We start from the raw sequence: 21,441 nt of genomic DNA, 5'->3' as shown, positions 1-21,441 counted from the left end.
TACCTATAGGATCTGTTGCCTTGCCAGTAATGAGGTTGTTTTATTTTTTTTAATTTCCTTCCTTTAGAAAAAAAGATTTTTAAAATTGAAAGAATATAATGATGAGAGGGTGGGAGTAGGCAGAGTGAAAGCAAAGATGACTCCTAGATTGCAAACCATGGTGACTGGAGGAAGAATTGCAGACCTTTGGGGAGATTATTTACATATGATATACATACATAAATATACATGCATATAGAATGTTTCAATAACAATTACCAAACTAATATTGGACTCAGGGGATTTAGGATGCTTATTTTTTCCACAAGGAATCATTCTCAGCATTCGGAGATGGGGACTGGGTCTGGTCATGGAGAGAGGATGAAGGGTCTTTTTTTCTCTGCCTCCTAAGCTCTTTACAATTCCCACACTAGAGTCCCAGGGAAAAATTTTATAGAACTTATATTTGACTCACATCTAAGGATTCCCCAAAGAGGGGAGTTGAATAGGACACAGAAGTGGGATGTAAATCAGGTATAGGATAGTTATTTATTTCACACAAAAGAAATGCTAAACACAAAAGTCAGACGAATTCATTGACCAAAAAAAACCCTGAAAAATATCAAATAAACTTTGAAACAGTACTACTACAGAACCACAGAACTACTATATTCTCCAAGGAGGTCAATACTTAAAATATCACAATATGAAGCATTTCTTTAGGTTGCTGAATAGATTTCCTTTTGCTTCCCCGCAGCACTGTTCCAAACAATTCTTTCCTTTCTGTGTCCTCTGGAAATCCAGGTGAAGGCTCAGCCTTAGCCATATGTCAGTGGTTCTCTTCTCCAAGAATTGATGGAGTGAAGTAGGAGGCACCTTCCCTGCTCAATATTGCTGCTCAATAACCTATATATATATAGGAAGGAAACATAAAACAAGGGACACAACACAAGGGTTCAAAGAAACAACACAGGTGTTAAACAGTAGATGTTTCTGTTGGCACACTATTTCCTTCCCCAGCCCTCTAGAGAGAAGCTCACTGAGCAGACAGGAACAGAGACATTGAGAATAGTATCACTATCTTTAAGTCCTATTGATTAGAACATTCCTCCTGGTATGGTGAACAAAAAGGGAACCATTTTGTCATCTCACATAACTTGGGATGCTATGTATAGCCTGAGAAATTACCAGAGAGATTCCTTGCATTTTCCCTGAGATGGTCTCTATAGGCCCATGACTAAGCATGCTCTATAGGGTATTTTCTAATTCATTCCCTGATACATATATACTTATGTATATAATTTATTACATTAATTTTATTACTATCTTCTGTTTTTTACATCACAAGAGTTTTTCTCCTTACCCTTCCAGAGAATTATCCCATGTAATAAGGAATATCTTTAAAGAAAAAAAATATAAAAATGGACCCCCCACACAGCAAAGTCAATCAAAGAAGTTTGAAAATATACACAACATTCTATACTCATGAACATCCTACCTCTGAGAAAGAATGCAATGATGGTATCTTCTCACCTCTTTATTAAGATTAAGTGTGTTTTTAGTAATTTACAGCATTCACCAATATTATTTTGGTTATTTTTGGTAGTTGTTTGTTTCACTGATATAGTCATGGTCATTGTGGATATTGTTTATTGGTTCTACTTATTTCATTATATCAGATTCTATAAATCTTTGCATACTTCTCTGAATTCATCATGTTGGTTTTGATCTCATTTCTTGACAGAGTAGCCAGGAGCTACTCTCTATACAGCTTTAAAAAATAATTAAATCCACTTTCTGAGTTAGAATCAGGTATGTTTCCAAATTGGTTGCTCAAAATTAAATGTCTCAAAGCCTAATTTCCTAGGCTGAATTCCAAAACAACTCCTCCCCACCTCCACCTTGAAGTTAGTTAAGCACGTTTTAATGATTCCCTTTTAGCTGCTTTGATGCACCTCCTAGAATGTCAGTATGCCAAGCCTCAGTGCCAGCAAATGAACTTCTCTGAGATTATGAGTGAGTGACAGTATATGCTTTCAAGGTACACCAAATGAGAAATGTGCAATTTGGATGAAGCATTCACACATTTGAATGAAGGGTTGAAACTGTTGAAGCTGCAGCTGTTGACAGGAAATTGGTGTCTCCCATTGCTATTTACCTAACAGAAATTAGTTCTCAGAGATCAGCTTTTCCAACTGAGACAGAAGGGCAGGTGGGTGCAGGGTGAAGTAGAGGAGAAGTAAATGAATTCCCTTGAGAAGGTCAAAAGCCTGCTCCAACAGCAAGAATAAAGGAAGAATCATCCTCTTTTCATTTTAATCCCCAGTAACAATGGCAATACCCAAAACCTTGTGATGATTCACAGGTTAGATATTTGCCAGTTGAGTTAGCAATGGTGACACTGGAGGTGGAATGTTAGGTTTGGAGTCAGGAAGAGCTGAGTTCAAACCTCTTCTTAGTCATGTGTCCTTGCATAAGTCAATTCCCTGACCTCAATTTCCTCATCTGTAAAGTGTGGGGGGGACTCTATCATCTCTTTGATCGATCTGATCTTATGATTTTTACCTTCCATAAGTACTGAACCAAGAGATTTCATGATAGAGGAGTACCTATCCAGTCCCTCAGACAAAAATAAACAGAATCATTTTTTGGTACTTGAAGAATTTGGAATCTGCTTGGTATATTTAGGGCAGAGCTTCTCAAAACAGAATAGCCCAGGTCTAAATAGTGATCTGTTTTCAGACATATCTGGCAGAGAAAAAAGTGTTTGTATCATGGAAAAGGAACTGATGCTTCCCTATTTCTGTTTATTTTATTCATCCTGTAGCTCTAGAACCCATTTCTGGATTTGAAAACAATATAGTCTTGCTTGAACTCCCGCTTTAGGGGTTGACCCACCATGTTCAAATGACTGCATAGGCAGCATGGTATAGTGGAAAGAGCAATGGGTATGAAGTCAAGGGAAATGGGTTTGTCATGGGGTAAGTCATTCTCTCTGAGCCTCAATTTCCTCTTTTGTGAAATGAAGGAGATTAGATGATATCCAAGGTCTCTTTTCTAGCTCTAAATCTAAGCAAACATTGGAACTAAAATTCCAAGAACATTTATAGATAGATAGATAGATAGATAGATAGATAGATAGATAGATAGATAGATAGATATAGATAGATAGATAGATAGATAGATAGATAGATAGATAGATAGATAGAACACTCTCCTCTTTGGTGGAGATTGATTATGGAGCGCTTGGGACCTTCATGAAAAGTTGGCAAGTGAAAACAATTATAAAACACTTCTCACACAAATTAAATCAGATTTAAATAACTGGGCAAATATCAACTGCTCATGGATAGGGAGAGCTAATATAATAAAAATGACAATTCTACCAAAACTAAACTATCTGTTTAGTGCCCTACCAATCAAAATTCCAAAAAATTACTTTAATGAGTTAGAAAAAGTTGTAAGTAAATTCATATGGAGAAATAAAAAGTCAAGAATTTCCAGGAGCTTAATGAAAAAATAAATGCAAATGAAGGTGGCTTAGCACTACCCGATCTAAAATTATATTCTAAAGCATCAGTCATCAAAACTGTTTGGTATTGGCTAAGAAACAGAGTGGTGGACCAGTGGAATAGACTAGGTGTAAAAGCAGGAGAGGGTTATAGTAATCTGCTGTTTGATAAACCCAAAGAGTCAGGCCACCAGGATAAAAACTCCCTCTTTGATAAAAACTGCTGGGATAATTGGAAGTTAGTATGGAAGAAACTTAGATTAGACCAACACCTCACACCCTTTACCAAGATAAGATCCAAATGGTTACAGGACACAGACATAAAAAACAATACTATAAGCAAATTAGAAGATCAAGGACTAGTCTACCTGTCAGATCTATGGAAAGGGGAACAGTTTATGACTAGGGAAGAGTTGGAGAACATCACTAAAAACCAATTAGATGATTTTGATTACATTAAATTAAAATGCTTTTGCACAGATAAAACCAATGTAATCAAGATCAAAAGAAAAGTAGTAAATTGGGAAACAATCCTTACAACTAATGATTCTGACAAAGGACTCATTTCTAAAATATATAGAGAACTGAGTCATATTTTTAAAACAAAAAGCCATTCCCCAATTGACAAATGGTCAAAGGATATGCAAAGGCAATTTACTTATGAGGAGATCAAAGTGATCCATAGGCATATGAAAAAATGCTCTAAATCATTAATTATTAGAGAAATGCAAATTAAAGCTTCTCTGAGGTACCACCTCACACCTCTCAGATTGGCGAGTATGACCAGGAAGGATAATGATCATTGTTGAAAGGGATGTGGGAAATCTGGGACACTATTATACTGTTGGTGGAGCTGTGAACTCATCCAACCCTTCTGAAGAGCTATTTGGAACTATGCCCAAAGGGCAATAAAAATGTGCATACCCTTTGACCCAGCAATACCACTACTGGGTCTATACCCTGAAGAGAAGAGGAAAAAGGGTAAAAACATTACTTGTACAAAAATATTTATAGCAGCCCTGTTTGTGGTGGCAAAGAATTGGAAATCCAGTAAATGTCCTTCAATTGGGGAATGGCTTAGCAAACTGTGGTATATGTATGTCATGGAACACTACTGTTCTATTAGAAACCAAGAGGGACGGGATTTCAGGGAAACCTGGAGGGATTTGCATGAACTGATGCTGAGTGAGATGAGCAGAACCAGAAAAACACTGTACACCCTAACAGCAACATGGGAGTGATGTTCAACCTTGAAGGACTTGCTCATTCCATCAGTGCAACAATTGGGAACAAGTTTGGGCTGTCTGCAAAGGAGAGTACCATCTGTGTCCAGATAAGGAGCTGTGGAGTTTGATCAAAGTACAAGGACTATTCCCTTTAATTTGGAAAAAAACCAGATAGCTTATTGTCTGATCTTGTTACCTCTGAGAATTCTGTTCTCTTTAAGGATATGATTTCTCTCTCATCACACCCAAATTGGATCAAGGTAAAACATGGAAACAAAGTAAAGACTGACGGAGTGCTATCTGTGGGGTGGGGGAGGGAAGCAAGATTGGGGGAAAATTGTAAAACTCAAATAATATCTTTAATTAAAAAAAAGAAAAAAAAGAAAAGTTGGCAAGTGATTGGGAGAGAAGAGATTCTCATTCTTTTGACTTCCATCTTCAAGAGTGTAGATATGGCTCTAGATTCTTTTCAGGGAAAAGTCACTAAAGGAAAAGAAAGCCTCTAGGAAGAAGTCAATATGTTGAAGAGCCAGAGTTTCAATCATGTCCCTATCCTCAGTTTACCAAGCTAAAGACTTGAGGGAATATCCACTTAGATGGAATGTTCAGTCTCCACTAATGAGGAGAGATATACAAATGCACTTGAGTCCTAGATTACATTATGAATTCACAATTAGTCAAAGTTTGAGAGCTACAGTTTGGAGGTTTCTTAAGTCCTTTTACCAGGGAATGTCAGAAGCCAGATATAGGAAACTGAGAGGAAGAAAAGGGAAGTTGATGTGGCCCTTCTCAGAATACTTCTTACAGTTTCCTGACATGCAAAGGTGCTCCAAGAAAAGGGAGTGCTTGCGGTTGGAGGAGGGAAGATGAGGATGGAAAAATGAATGTTAGGAGGTAGCATTATGTCCCATGTGGATTGGAAAACTGGGCTATGAGTTGTAAGCCTAGGAGAATGAGAGGTGTCATCAATTATTAAAGCATGTTCTAGGTGTATGTTGGAGGGAGATTAAAGAGTGAGAGTCAGCTTGGAGCCTGGAAGCTATTATGGATGTATTATTGAATATCTGATTTGAAAATAGTGAATAAAAGTAGAGATTGTACTGAGGAGAGGGGAGGGGAAGATAGGCTGATGTACTGGTTGCTAATCTCCCAATAGTTCCTCCAATCATATTCCAGTACAGAGTGAGTTATGATGAAAATCTACAGGAACAAATTGCTCCCAATATAATGTCTTAGTATAACAGGCTTTGAGTTCCCTTCTGTGCTCTATGTAGGCAGAGATTAACTAGGGAGATACTAGCTGGACCAAAGAATTTGGCACCATGACAAGATGCTCTCTGAAGAAATATCCTTGCATTACTGCTATTAGCATGCTTTCAAAAAAGCTGATGTTCTTTCAAGTATTATACATTTTTGCCTAATTGTCCTACCCTTATGTTCTCATCCATATAGCTTATGTATTTCAATGACCCACAAACCAGTTAATTTGCACCAATCAAAATGTCAATTTCACATCAGTTAAATTCTTAATTTTATTTGGCAGTCCTAATCTAGATTAAAGGGCCCATGATAAATCTTAAACAAGCAATTAGTCAGCTGATAAACATTTATTAAATTGCATTCCATCTTTAGATGTTCCCTACATCTAGTTAGACATCTAGAACAATGCTTTCAATTCATGTGGCTTCATGTTGTCCACCTTTCATTCTTGAATAAGATCAATGACATCAGGAGGATTTAACTGAGGCTGAGTTGTGCAGAGTCACCAGCCTCACTCTCCTCCAGAGACATCTGAGTGGAGTGGCAAGATATTAGCCAAGATGGCCCCAGATGCAGTGGAAGACTGATCTTTTTAAGCTTGGTCTTTCCGAAATTTCAGTTTGTCTGGGGCAAGGCTATTTCAGTAATTAAAGGCTAGGTAAGAATTACTTCCAAAGCCATTTGGAGGAAAGGGGAGGGAGAGAAAAGGAAATCATACTGAAAAGAGAGAGAGAGAGACGTTATTACCTACATAGTACAGGCTTGCATAGTTCTATTAACTCTTGGTACTGTGGACCTAAAAATATGGATTCACTCTTGCTTTTTGTTCCTCATGACTCTAGGCAAGTCATTTTTTTTTAGTTTTTTTGCAAGACAATGGGGTTAAGTGGCTTACCCAAGGGCACACAGCTAGGTAATTATTAAGTGTCTGAGGTTGGATTTGAACTCAGTTACTCCTGACTCCAGGGCTGGTGCTCTATCCAGTGTGCCACCTAGTCGCCCCCTCTAGGTAAGTCATTTAATCCTATTTGCCTCAGTTTCCTAATCTGTAAAATGAGATAGAGAAGGAAATGGTGAACCACTCCAGTCTCTTTGCCAAGAAAACCCCAAAAATGGGGTCACAAAAAATTGAACATCATTGAACAACAACAACAACAAATTGCTTGAACTCTTTAGACCTCAATTTCATCTTCAATCTTTAACATGAAGGAATTAAATTAGGTTATTCCCTGCAGCTTTCTAACTGTAAATCCTATGATCTTCTCAGTTGTTTAGGGAAATAAACAAAATTTTTCACATAGTAACTGCAAATCTCCCACAAATTAAAAGGTCCCAGACACATTTTCTGGCATCAAGACTAAAACTGTTGATTTAGATCATTTGATTATATTTGTGGTAAGGGAGGACCTTGAGGGAGAAAGGGAAGGGAGAATATAGTGAACAATGATATAGGTTTTTAAAAAAAGAAAAAATCATCAATTAAATACTTAAAATATAGAAAAAACAAGAAGAGGATCAGATAGGGACATAAACAGGACGCCTTCATTACAACTATTTTGACTTGTATGTGCATCTAAATCATACATAACAGAAAATCACAATTTCATATACAATATTCATTTTTTGTTCTTTTTAGTACATTGAAATGCTCATTTGTTAAGTTCATAATAAAATAAAAAATTAAAGACTAAAGCTTACTCTTATTCATAAGCTGTCAAAAGGAATTTACAAGAAACACTTGTATTTTCATTTCTAAGAAATGAACTGTGCTTTATGTGTTCCTGCTAAAAACTCTCCTAATCTAGTGCATTTTATGTCATTATTCATCATGATTATTATCATCATGGGTGACATTTGTAGCAATTTGCAAATATATATATATATATATATGAAATATATATACATATATACATGTATGTATGTATGTATGTATGATCTCACCCAATCCTGACAACCCTATGAGGTATTATTATTCCCATTTTACAAATTTGCAACTGAGATTCCAAAAGGTTAAGGAACTTGTTTGTGGTCATATGGCAAGCCAATGCCCAAAGCATAATTAAAACCCAGACCTCTCCAGACTCTGAATCCAGAGATTTTTTTATTATAGCCTATTGCCTCAACTTGATCACAATATTTTCAGTATCAAGAGGACCATCATCAATTACCTTCATCACACAGACACCACCATCATCAATCATCATCACCACTAATATATCAAACATTCATTAAGAACTTACAGTCTGAAAGGCACTGTTAATCTATATTTTTATTGTAGGTTTTCTCCCATGTAAACAACAGAAACATCTAAAGGAATTGAAATTTTTTATCTAAAGGAGAGACTAAGTCATGGAGATCATGTAGGCAAGGAAATGGGCTAGACAACCTCCAGAGACTCAAGATTCTATCCATTTTGTGTTATGAAATATTGTCTGATCATGCATCCAAACAAAAGAAATAGTTAAGGATTTCCTTTGACTCCAAGTAAACATTTTAATATGGATTTAAAAGGGAGGACTAAAATATGTTAAAGTGGGGTTATCGACAGTGCCATGTTTAACCACATGGAATGGAATTGGCCTGTTGGGTTTTTTAAAGCATATTTTCCATAAAAATTCTTATGTTGAAAGCATCCCTTTCCCCCATTAGCTTATTAGAATAATATTGCATGATTTTACATCTGACTACTCCTGTCCACAGCAGGATGAAGTTAACAGTAGTCTTCTGTATTCCGGGAAAGTTAGTTTGAGAATATGTACAAAAGCAACTAGAAATCTCTCTCATTTGACTAATGGTGATTTTATTTGATTTCTGGAACAGACTGAAAGTTTCAGAGAAACTCTATTATGTTCCTTCCAACAATAGTCGAGGATATTCTTCTTTCTTTCCTTTCTTCTTCCTTTCTTCTCCTCTCCCTACCCTTCCTCCCTCCTTTCCTTCTTTCCTTCTCCTCCTCCTCCTCCTTCTTCTTCTCCCTCTCTCTCTCTCTCTCTCTCTCTCTCTCTCTCTCTCGCTCGCTCTCTCTCCCCCCTCCCTCCTTACCTTTCTTTCTGTCTGTCGCATCCTTCCTTTCTCTCCTTCCTTCCATCCTTCTTTTCTTCCTTCCTTTCTCCCTCCTTTCCTCCTTTTCTTTCTTTCTTTCTCTCTTTCTTCCTTCTCCTTCCTTCTTTTAATATTTGCATATAACATTATTTTTAAAAAAATCATTGTTTACTGATGCATTTGTTTTTATATCATATTTTTCCAATATATCTACTTTCCTTACCACTGAACCATCTCATAACTTTTCTTAAGTGAAAAGATTCATTTTAGTAAAATTAGATAACTTATCACCTGAATGTCATAGCATATGCAACATTCATCCATAGTGCCCTGCCTCTATAATGAAGAGAGGGAACTGAATTGTCTCAATGTTCCTTCCAGGATAAGTTTGTCATTATAATTACAAGACATTCAATTCCTTTTGTCATCATTCTTTCATTTACATTGTTGTAGTCATTGTGTATACTGTTTTCCTACTTCTGCTTAATTCACTCTCCATTAGTCCATATGTCTTCCCATGCTTGTCTAAACTCAAATTCATCAGCTCTTACTGTGCAGTAATATTCTGGGATATTTATGTTCCAGAACTTTTTCAGCATTTCCATCATTGGATATCTATATTGTTTCCAATTTTTGCCATCACACCAAAAAATGTTATTCTAAATATTTTGGTGGATAATATCTTTCTTTTGAATTCTGGGTAGAGATGTAGTATCCAGATATGGTCTGGGAAGCTAATCTGACAATAGACTTGGGATTGGTAAAAGGAGTTTTGTTACATGTCTTCAAAGCATGATCTTTCTAAAGAGGAAAAGATTGTCCAAATAGCCTAAGCAAAGTCCTGATCTGAGTCTGCCTGCAAAGGAATGTTTTAGTAAAAGTATTGCTTCTGATATCTTTTAGGAGGAGGCATTGCAATTATATCTCACTAAAAATGTAATCAACTAAATTCTATGATTTAGAAAAGTTGGGCTACACAGCACCTCTCTCTGTCTCTCTCTCTTTCTCTCATGCTCTCTCGTGTTCTCTCTCTCTCCTACTTCCCTTTCTTTCTTTCTTTCTTTCTTTTCATTTTTCTTTCTTTCTCTCTCCCTTCTATCCTTCCTTTCTTTCCTTTTTACTCCTTCCTTCCTTTCTCTTTCTCTCTCTCTCTCTCTCTCTCTCTCTCTCTCTCTCTCTCTCTCTCTCTCTCTCTTCCTTCTATCCTTCCTTTCCTTCTTTCCTCCTTCCTTCTTCCTCCTTCCTTTCTTTCTCTCTTCCTTCATTCCTTTCTTCCTTCCTTTCCTTCTTTCCTTTTCCTTCTTTCTGTCTTTCCTTGTTTCCTTCTTTCTTTCTTTCTTTCTTTCTTTCTTTCTTTTTCTTTCTTTATTTTACACACACACACACACACACACACACACACACACACACACACACACACACACCTGGCTTTTTATCTTTTTCAGGTGCCTTAATCATTGAGATATCCTAAGGGTCTTACCCTCCCAACATTTTTTTCCCTTATTCTTTTGGAAATGTTCATACATGGTCTATTTGCTTCATCTTTCTTATTTAACCTTAATGACTGAATGGGCATTGCCTCAGTCAAACTCTGAATTACCAAAAAACCTAGCTTTAAAAAGCCCAGGTCTCCCACTGCATCCCAGGTGATTCCCACTCATTCTGATCCTTATCTGGTCACTGGCTCCAGATGACTCAAGAGGAGAAAGTGAAGTTGATGTTTTTGCACAGCCTCTCCTCATTTAAATCTAACTCATATGCTTGTCATGATATCACCTCTGTGATGTCACGGTCTTCTTCAAGAACAAAGGAAAAACATCAAAAAACACAGAAAAATGAAATGCTGAATAAATGAGAACTATAAGTATCAGTTCTTTGTAGCAATGCAAACTTCCTGTTATGATAGCAAAGAAAACCAATAGGTTAATATAATATTTGATTATTTCCAAGATTCTAGACATGCTTGTTCTCTTTAGAGTTGGGGTATGACAAGCAAAAACCTTGTCATTTTTCTTTAAAAAAATCATTTCCTGGAATTGGGGATGTCTAGCTTAGAGCAGATTCGAAGGTAGTTGATTCCAAGTATTTGAAGGACTATTACCAAGAAGATCAGGTTTGTTCTGTGAAGTCCTAGAGGCCAGATCTACAATAAATTGATGGAAGTTCCAAAAAGGAAAATTCAGGTTCAATAAAAAATAAAAACTACTAACCACAGTTATACAGAAGGGGAATGGACTACAGGGGAGATTGTATTCCTCCTTACTGAAGATTTTCAAGCAAAGACTGGATAATCATTCACTAAATCTGTTGCAGAATAAATCCATAAGTAGCTATGGGACTAAATGGTCTCTGAAGTTTTCATTCCAAAATTTTGTGATTCTGTAAAGGCCATTTCCACTTTTCTGAAACTTGAGAGTATTTAATATTTGTAGCATGTCATAAAGATGGTACCCTAGTATCTGGAGAACTAACAATTCATTCCTTAGCTTGATAGGATTGAAACTTCTCATCTTTATGCTTTTTTTAGTCTGATCTTGTGAGTTATTTGAAATATTAATATGGCCTATCAATGTCAACATAAAAAGGGTCTGTCAGTCAATAGACACTTCCTATGAGCTAAGCATTGTGTTAAATGCATAATTATAAGCCAAAATCATGACAGTCCCTGCTCTCGAGGAGCTTATCTTCTGGGATGCTATCAGAATCAGAATCTTTTGCACCAAAGCAGGTGGCTATTTTTGTTACTCAGTAGTTGAATCTTAATGTTTAGATTTTTTCTTGGGGATCAAAGAGGTTAAGTGAACTGATTATGATCCCATAAGTAGAAAAGATAGGTTTTGAACCCAAGTTCAGAATTTTATCCACTATATCATGTTGTTATTTTAAATTAAAAGTAACTCTAAATTATCTTTGTTAACAGGGGCAAAACAAAAGCTTACTTCCCCATTCATTTTCAAAAACCCCAAACAGTGAATATATTTTGGATTGAATTTTGCCTTCCTTTTCTTGCCCTTATGTATAGGAAGCATTTAATAACATCCATTTCTTAATTCATTTAATAAATTAATAAGTGACTACTGGGTGGAGAGTTCAGTCCAGTAAGGAGATTCTATAGAAACACAGATGGCATAATAGACAATTACCTAAGTACAGTGTTATTGTTCAGTCATTTAGTTGTTCCTGACTCTTCATCAGATGGACCCTACTGACCATGAGGTCTTTTTTTTTTTTAAAAAAAAAAAACTACTGGGGTGGTTTACCATTTCTTTCTCTAGTGGATTAAGGCAAATAAAGATAAGTTGTCCAGGGTCACAAAGCTGTCTGTGTGACCAGGGTCAGACAAGTGTCTGAGGTCAGATTTTAACTCAAGGTCTTCCTGACTCCAGGTCAACACTGAGCCAGCTAGCTGCCTCCTGATAAGTATAATAGAGAGAGATATAAAGAAAAGGAGGGAGGAAAAGGAGATAGAAGACCAAAGGACCTGGAAAATCTCTCCTTTAGGAAATCATCCTCTTAGTTTAACTCCAACTGAAAAGTCCAATGCCTGAAAAAGAAAATCCTTAATAAATTTTTGTTGACTGATTGGTTTTCCAATTTGTTCTTCCAATCCTCCCTAGAAAAGTTTGAATTAGAAGAGGATGATACTTATGCTCCTTCTGTCGCCATTCTCTCCCTAACATTTTTCCAATATGGAAGCATCCAAGTAGAGAACTGGAAAGCTGAGAGGGACCTTAAAGTGATCCTTAAAGTACAGATGAGAAAACTGAGGCTTGGAAAAATAAATTCTCTTGCAAAAGGGTACACATATGATTAATTAACCTAAAATACCAAAGGAATCCTCAAATGCATTAGGTGTTGGGTCACTTAGTTCCAACATGACTTCGGGTAAGCTGTGTAACCTCTCTGTGCTTCAATAACTTCATCTGTAAAATGAGGGGATTGGACTGGATGACCCCTAAGGTACTTTCTAGCCCTGCAAGTCATTATACTACACTGTGGCATTCATGTGAACCTGCAGTGGCCATAAAGCTCAGGGGAAGCTCATTTCTTAGCCTTGACCTCTGTTGTCCTAGATAGCAAAGTGGAATATTTTGACAAAATAAAACAAATTGGAAAATGTTGAGGGTACATAGCTTAAGAGTAAATAGTTTCAACATCTACAACCACTTACACATCTTTGCAATGCATCAATCAGATTTTGGACCTAATACCTTGCAGTCATACTGAGATTCCCATAATGGTTATTTATGTTCTTGGTGAGTTTGTTTTCTCCCATTCTGCTCGGGTCATTTATTTCCACAGGTCTAAGATACATGCAGTATTGGTTTTCATGAAGTGTCTCACTGACACGATTGTACAGCTAGAGTGATGGGGGTGGAAAGAGGCAGAGGGAGTTCAAGGTTAGACAGTATTAGAATGGCTCAGCAGCTGGAAAGCCAGGTTTCTCCCATCATCCCTTTACCTATGAAGCTTTTGCAGTTGTCCTCCTTTGCAAGCCCTTAGTCTTATTTGCTTATTTATTTATTCTTAAAACACTTTTATTTCTCAAAATGGGATTTTAGGTGCCTCAATTTAGGAAGCCTTTAAATCAATTAACTTTAGTGTCTCAGCTTTAATTTTCAAATCTGAGGAGCAGTGAGGATTTCACACAAACATACACAAAAATATGAACACAAACACAAGGAAAGGAAGAAAGTGAAAGCATGAAACTGATTCAGGGATTTCTTGGAAGACATAGAAAAGCTCCCAGACAAATAAAAACTTTAAAATTGTACCCCTTTGACAGTTTGGATTTCACTGATAATGTTAATTTTAGATACATCTAAAAATCAAGTGATTTGGGATGTGGGAATTGTAGGAGAAGCAAAAAGTGTCTTTTTGCTCTAGGATAATAGGGATAATGGGATTGTCTTGGGATTCTGGGTAAAGTGGGAGATTTCTTTAGACCCTGAAATGTGTAAAGGAAACAGGAAATATCTGTAGATGCTGGGCATCTAAATGGCAATGAGAAACATATTTGGAATCTGGAGTAATGGGAGCTATCTTTGAATCCTGAGATGGTGGAGGCAACGGAGATGTTTCTTTCACTGAGCACAGGTTAGTGTTTAATGGGTTGAAAGAAATTCCCAGCAATCCCAGAGCATTAAACAGCACAGTAGATTAAACAACACCAATTACTATTATATTACCATGAGAGAATGATTAAAATGTAAACCATCAAAATGAATTTGAGTGATCAGCATGACTCAATCAGCAATGCATCTATAGTCTAAGAAGCACCTGAGCTAATAAGTGACCTGGTTCAACAATCATATTAAAGTATCTCAGGTTATGGGGCCTGTGGAGAAACAGGTGCTCCTCAGCTACTCTACACAAATATACATTAGCAATTTGGAGTGAACTTTATAGCAACAAAATATCTTAAGCTGGAAGAGCTATTTTCAGACACTAAGTATTTTTTAGTTTTTAGTTTTCATTAAAAAGTTGAAATATTATTGCAGAAAATTTCTCCTCTAATTATAATTCATTATAAGGGAAAGAAAACATCCCAACAAGAGAAATATTAATGTTATTTAACATTTATTATGTACTCACAGCAGGCTATTTGCTGAAGGGAGCATAGGCTTCAATAGAGGCTCTAATTGGCCAAATTAAAATCTAAGTAAAAAATTTTCACTAAAAATTATATCCAAAAGGATTACAAGGAGTAGTTAAATGAATCTCAGACAGAGGAGCATTCTGTCCATCCCCACCCCATCTTCCAGTAGGTAATGGGGGATTAGGAAGGAAAATAGAACAAGGCAAGGTATAAAGGGAAACAAGGTCCTAAACTGTAATATCACCTTTTCTTGTTGTCAGTGTTATAGGAAAGGAATAAGAAGACAACAGGATATAAAATTTTGTTCAGATTGGCAACTTTTTCTAGAATGAACTCAATCATCAACCTGTAGCCATGATATTTCATATCCAAACTGTATGCAGTCCTGCCCCAGTGGGCAGCACTGATATGGTCCAGGTAAATGGAAGGTCAAAAACACTATTGCTCCATCATATTCTTTCAGTCTTTCTTTAATTTCCTCAGTCAATATTACTGTTTTATTGGGAAAAAAGAATTCTCTCTGATCATCTTGCTCAATACCTCTGACCTACTTCAATTGAAGAGATTAGAAAAGACAATTTAGTCATATTTTCTGATCAGACAAGTCTGCAATGAAGGATAGATTTAGGGTTGCTTTTCATATTTAAAGAGCTTTATGCTCTATTGGAAGCACTCATAGGGAGAAACATATCTTTTCCCTCCCTATTTACCTAATAAATGGAAGCAGAAGGAGTCATGACTCAGAACTGGTGTTCCAATTCAGAGATCTGATTTCATATCCTGACTCCTCCTCATTGAGGTCATAGAATAGATAGATAGATGATAGATAGATAGATAGATAGATAGATAGATAGACAGATAGATAGATGATACATAGATAGATACATAGATGATAGATAGATAACTGACTGCAAAGAAAGAAAGGAAAGGAGGAAAGGTAAGAAGGAAGAAAGGAAGGAAGGAACAAAGGAAAGAAAGAAACAAAGAAAGAATATCTAGGTAGTAAGTAGATAGCTAGATGATGAATAGATAATTAGATAGGCAAACAGATAGATAGATAGATAGATAGATAGATAGATAGATAGATAGATAGATAGATAGATAAACCAACAGATGGACAGACAGATGATTGGATGGATGGATGGATGGATGGATGGATGGATGGATGGATGGATGGATAGATAAAGCAATATAAATTTAGAATTGGAAGGTACATTGTTTATTATCTGGTCCAACTGTGGCTTTTCAACACTGAGAAAGCAAAGGCCTAAAGAATTTAATTGACTTACCTATGATCATACAGCTAATAAATGGTCTAACTGGAATCACACTATTTAGGCAAGTCATTTCATCTCTTGTATCCTCTGTTTCTTCTTCAGTAAAATGGTGGAGTGGGGAGGAAGGTGATGATGATATTTATTCTCTACCTCATAGGGTTAAATCAACTGTAATTATGGAGTACTTGAAACTTTTTAACGCATTATATATACATTATCTCCTTTGAGTCTTGCAGCATCCCTGTAGATCAAGTATTATAAATATTCTTATCCTCATTTTAAAGATAAGAAAAATTAGGCTCAGAAGTGAATTAACTGTCCATAATCACAAAAGAATAAGTGTCACTCTGACATTTCATGCTCCATGTTCTGGGCTTGATATACTAACCTCTTGTGAGGAAACAATATTGGGCTGATATTACTTCTCTCAGTACCATCCCAAATTACAATTCAGGCATGCTGTTGAAAGAAGCTCAGATACTCCCAGAAAACAAAAATAATTTCAGTATTTGATTCATATCTACTACTATATGCACTATGCATTTTTGAACATCCAATAATAATACTAAAGTGTTCTGTATCTCTACATATGTATGTAATTATGTACGTATGCATTCATGTATGAGTGTATTGTGCATGTATGTATAGATGTGTGTGCTTGTATTGTATGTGTGTGTGTATATATATATATATATATATATATATATATATATATATATGTGCATGCCATAATAACAATGACTTTCACTGGATTGGTTCTTTGCAGACATATCATAGATTGGTTTGCTTTAAAAAGATTACATCTCTTACATCAGCAATCAGAGTTAGAAGTAGATATTTTGGCATCTGGATGAAGTTTCTCCAGTATGCATGGGATGAGGATTACAAATTATGCCATCATATCAACTTTTAAAGACAAATTCACTTAACTGAGGGTGAAAAGAGATCCCAGAATGTAAAATCCTGTTTGGGAAAAGAACCTTTCCCCCAAATACCAGAAGTGTGTTGTTGGGGAGGCAGTAATTCAGGAAGAGCCTGGGCCAGGAAGGTTCTCACCACTGGTGTGAATAAAGAGCTGCAGGCAGAAAGTGACCTATCTGGAAGCTTCATCATATAACTCATTATTCTTAACAGCTGCTGCTAAGCTGCCAAAAGAGTCTAAGTACTGAAAATGCTGATACCCTAGGATAAAAGCCTTGTCATCCCTCCCAAGTAATGACTTTGCAGCAACCTCAGGTGATGAGTTCCTTGCATCTTTTTCAATGTAATGGACCACCAGGACACTCTCTTTCTGAATCCATTTTATGTTTTTATTTGGGCTTATTAGAGGAGGCAAATCTATGTGGACCACAAAGCAAAGTGGAAACACAAATATACACAAAGCCCAGCAAGTAGAAGTATCAGTGTGTCTCTGTTTTAAAAAGTATTCTAATCTGTGTGCATTTGTGTACCTGAGACATATGAAAGAAGCATATGGTGGTTAGAAAGATGGTTTCAGAATCAGTAAGACCTGGATTTAAGTCCCATTTCCAAACACATACTGGCTGAATGACTTGTCAAATACCAAACAATGCCCTAGGTCCTTGAGTTGCAGAAGATATCAATCAAAATTAGTAAAAAAAATTTCTTCCCTGGGAGCTCTCTACACTAAAAACTCAGAGTTCTGGTAAAATCAAACACACACACACACACACACACACACACACACACAAACATATATAGATATATGTAGATATATCTTTATAATCTCAACCCCTTTACCAGTAAGTAAACTATACTCAGAGGATGGCATGGTGTCACAGTAAGAATACCAGTATCAGAAGACTTAGCTTTAAGTCTTGATTCCACTACTTTCTACCTGTCTAAACTTGAAGCCTGTTTCTTCATCTGCAAAATGAGATAATTGAACTACAGTCTGGCCAAACTCTCTTCCAGATTGGGAAAAAAATATTATTAAGAAAAAACAAAAACAAACAAACAAAAATAAATAAATAAACTCCCTTCTAGTTCTGGCATCCTGAGAACTCTTATAGGCTATAGATTTGCTAAGGGACATGCTTAATGAATAAATTTAGGAAGTGTTTTCTATGTCAATTAATAAATGTGTAGCAGTCAGATTTTTGATGAGGACAGGGTGTGGATGGCTGGGAGCTGCCTTACAGGGAAGTTACTCTGTAGAAAAGACCATTGTGGGTTTTGATGAAAATCAGCAGTAAAATACTGCCAAGTCACCTTTTATGCCCATTCCTATGGTTCATTCAGAAAAATACAGCAAATATCTATTTAGTGCCTATAAGCACTGATAAGCACTGAAGAAGGTACAAAGCTGAGATAAGACATACTCAGTGCCTACAGAGAAGCTACATTTAGGTGGTCAAGAAAAATCAGAGAATTGCCTCCTCATGCCAAGAAATAAAAAGAGATGTCTACAGTCAGCTACTAAGAATATTAAGGGTCACTGGCTGAATGAGAAAATTCATAGCACTCACCTCTGGCCAGAGAAGTAATGAACTTAAAATAGACTGAGACATGTCCTTTGGACTGGGATATATGGGAATTTTTGATAAATTTTATACATATATATATATATATATATATATATATATATATATATATATATACATATTATTGTGAGGGATTTAAAAAGTTGTTCTATAAGAGTTTGGGTGAAGGAGAGGGAAGGTGGGAGACAGAAATCAAAAACTAAAACTACTAAAAGAATCTCCCTGAGCAGGTAAAACCTGGAGCAAAAGGAAGCTCACACAAGGGGAAGAAAAAGGTTTTGACATCTGGGAAGCTGCTAAGAGTATAAGAGAATCTAAGTTCAAGAAAAAGTCAAGGTGAGTTAGTTGTACCCAAGAAGAGTTGGATCAGAAAAGAAAAGGGAGAGATTAGGATTAAATTAAATAATCCTTGAGAATAATTAGAAATTAATGAGTAATATACCAAGGTGTTTAATATGCTTGTGTTTCTCACAATTGTGCCTGCTATTTTAATATTTTTTTTAGATTTTTCAAGACAATGGGGTTAATTGGCTTGCCCAAGGCCACACGGCTAGGTAATTATTAAGTGTCTGAGGTTGGATTTGAACCCAGGTACTCCTGACTCCAAGTCTGGTGCTCTATTTGCTGTGCCACCTAGCTGCCCCTATTTTAATATTTTTTTAAAAAATATTTAATTTTATTTATTTTATTATAGAGTACTTTCCTCACAACTAAGATAGAAATAGAAACATATTGGATCCTGGAGTTTTCATTTTCTGACAAAATCAAACAATCATATGTATATGTATCTCTGAGTTAGCATTATATTACTTGTCTTTGTAGAATACATTACAGTTGAAAAAGCAATTTTATTTAGCTTCATCTCATATTGACCTAGTGTAAGGATTATTATCTCCATTTTAGAGATAAAAATCCTGAAGCTCAAAAAAGTTAAGTGATTTACCAAAGGTCACCCAGCTAGCAAGCATGGGAGGTGTCATGACCCACCCACCTCAGGAAGCAATGTGAATGGTCTGGCATGAAAGGAATTCACTATAGTTATTTCATGGAAGTATTCCAACTCTTGGAATGTTGTCACCTAAAGGAATGGATATCTGGGGATCATCCATAAAGAAAGAGAAACTCTCTTGGGTATCAACTGAGGCAAAGAAAACAAAGAATGAGCTTAAATTTGGAGGAGAAATTCAGAAAAGGTTCAGGTGCCAGATGCTGCCTGGCTCAGGGAAAGGAAAACCTTTCAAAACCAGAAGGTGAAGATACTGACAAGGGTACTCAAAATGGCCTTATTTAACAGGAAGAAACAATGGGTTTCCAAAACTGAGTTACCATGAGGGTGCCTCAATGACAAGAATGATCCCTCTGAAAGTTTCAGAGAATGTTTGAGAGGAGTTAAGGTCAGTAAAAATACCTGAGTGCATTTCTTCTTGGAAGCTCACACAAGAGGAAGAATATTGAGGGAATGAATATGCATTTTAAGCTTCACTGGAAAGTATTTTTTAAGAAGCTGCAATTAATACTATTAAATCAAGTGCTGCCATTTGATGTAGAGAAAAACTGGCAAACTCCCCATTACCCTGATGCAATCAAAACTGCTATTAGGATGTTATAGCCCATTCCCCACTGTAAAATCTTCAAAGTCCAGTGTAATGTTTGGCCCATCACCAACTTATCATATTATTCCCCCAGAACAGCCTCTCTGTGATATCTTTTAACCTACTCAGAACCACTGAATAATGTTAGGGTAGGACCATGTCTATATTTGGCTAAAGTATTCACATGGAATTATCTTTTACCAACAGTGGAGAAGCATATCTAAAGCAGAACTAGTCATTCTGGCAAATTGAGAGATATACAGCATGCTTCCACATTTTGCTACTGTGGTGCCAAAGCTTTAGACTACGCTATCAATAAAGCTCACTTTTAAAAAGAGCTGATATGTCCAAAGAGCTATAAAACCATGATACCTTTGATCAAGCAAAACAACTAGAGATTAAAAATTAAAGGAAAAGGACCTCTGTGTACAAAAAATATTTAGAGCAGTTTTTTCTGGTGACAAAGAATTGGACATTGAGGATCATCTAGTTCTTCTCTTTCCTTTGACAGATGAGGAATTGAAATCAAGTTGGTGAACTTTGAACTTTATGTGAATTAACCTAAGGTCATGCAACTTTACCTAAGGGACAAAACTAGGAATTGAACTCAGATTCTTTGACCAGCATTCTTCTGCTTCCAGGTATGGGATGCTATTTGTGCTAAAATATATAAGCAAGAGATGAAATGCAATAATAGCAATTGCTCCTTGGTGAGAGACTGAGTCAAGTCCCTAGCCAGATACACCTTCAAAATAAAGGACTGTTTCCATTTGTTCCCCTCAGCTCATTACTGTCCATGGTAATTAGCTTCCCAGATCAGCCCAAGGGACCCATGAGTGTAGAATCCACACACATACCAAAAAAAGTCAGACCTGGAGGTATTCCATTGTCTGGAGCATATGGATCAAAGCCACTCTAGTGGAAGAAGTCATTATTTTTACCTCCATGAAAGTTACTGAAGTAAAACAGCATCCTTTCTTCATTCAACCTGAGCCTCCTGAGTAAATGCCTCAAGAGAAAGTTCCCAGAGTTTAATCACAGTTCTTTCCTGCAATGATAGGGTAGGGAACTTGTATGGTCATGGGTAAGACCATTTGGGTTCAATGAGGCAATAGAATTAAGAAAGATTAAGGAGGTTGGGAGTAGAGGTACAGATGAATGAGGCTGCCTTTGCAGCTTGATAATTACAAAGAACACTGGTTTAGGAGCCTGAAGACTAGGGTTCTGAGCTCAGCTCTACCTCTTAATTTGCTGTGAATTTAGGGCAAGTCAAATAATTTCCCCAAATTTTAGTTTCCTCTCTTATACATTAAGGACAATAACACATCCTTGCCTCACTAGATAATTGTTAGAATCAGAGATGATACACTTGTAAGTACTTTGTAGCATAAAAAAGGTAGAAAAATAAAGAATATTCTGTTACATTTTCTCTCTCTACATAATTTGCTGTG

General features: G+C 36.4%; 1 long non-coding RNA gene across 1 annotated transcript in view; it reads right to left on the bottom strand.

Annotated features, from left to right (window-relative positions):
- Positions 1 to 598: 598 nt before the first annotated feature.
- Positions 599 to 21,441, bottom strand: part of LOC141516215 (uncharacterized) — a 149,810-nt gene continuing 128,967 nt past the window's right edge. Inside the window, exon 3 of the long non-coding RNA XR_012476636.1 lies at positions 599 to 885. This is a non-coding gene — a long non-coding RNA (uncharacterized LOC141516215). The remainder of the gene's footprint in view (positions 886 to 21,441) is intronic.

This window comes from Macrotis lagotis, chromosome 3 (genome assembly GCF_037893015.1).
Source record: "Macrotis lagotis isolate mMagLag1 chromosome 3, bilby.v1.9.chrom.fasta, whole genome shotgun sequence".
In the NCBI taxonomy this organism is placed as follows: Eukaryota; Metazoa; Chordata; class Mammalia; order Peramelemorphia; family Peramelidae; genus Macrotis; species Macrotis lagotis.
This window is presented reverse-complemented; position numbering and strand designations above follow the sequence as displayed.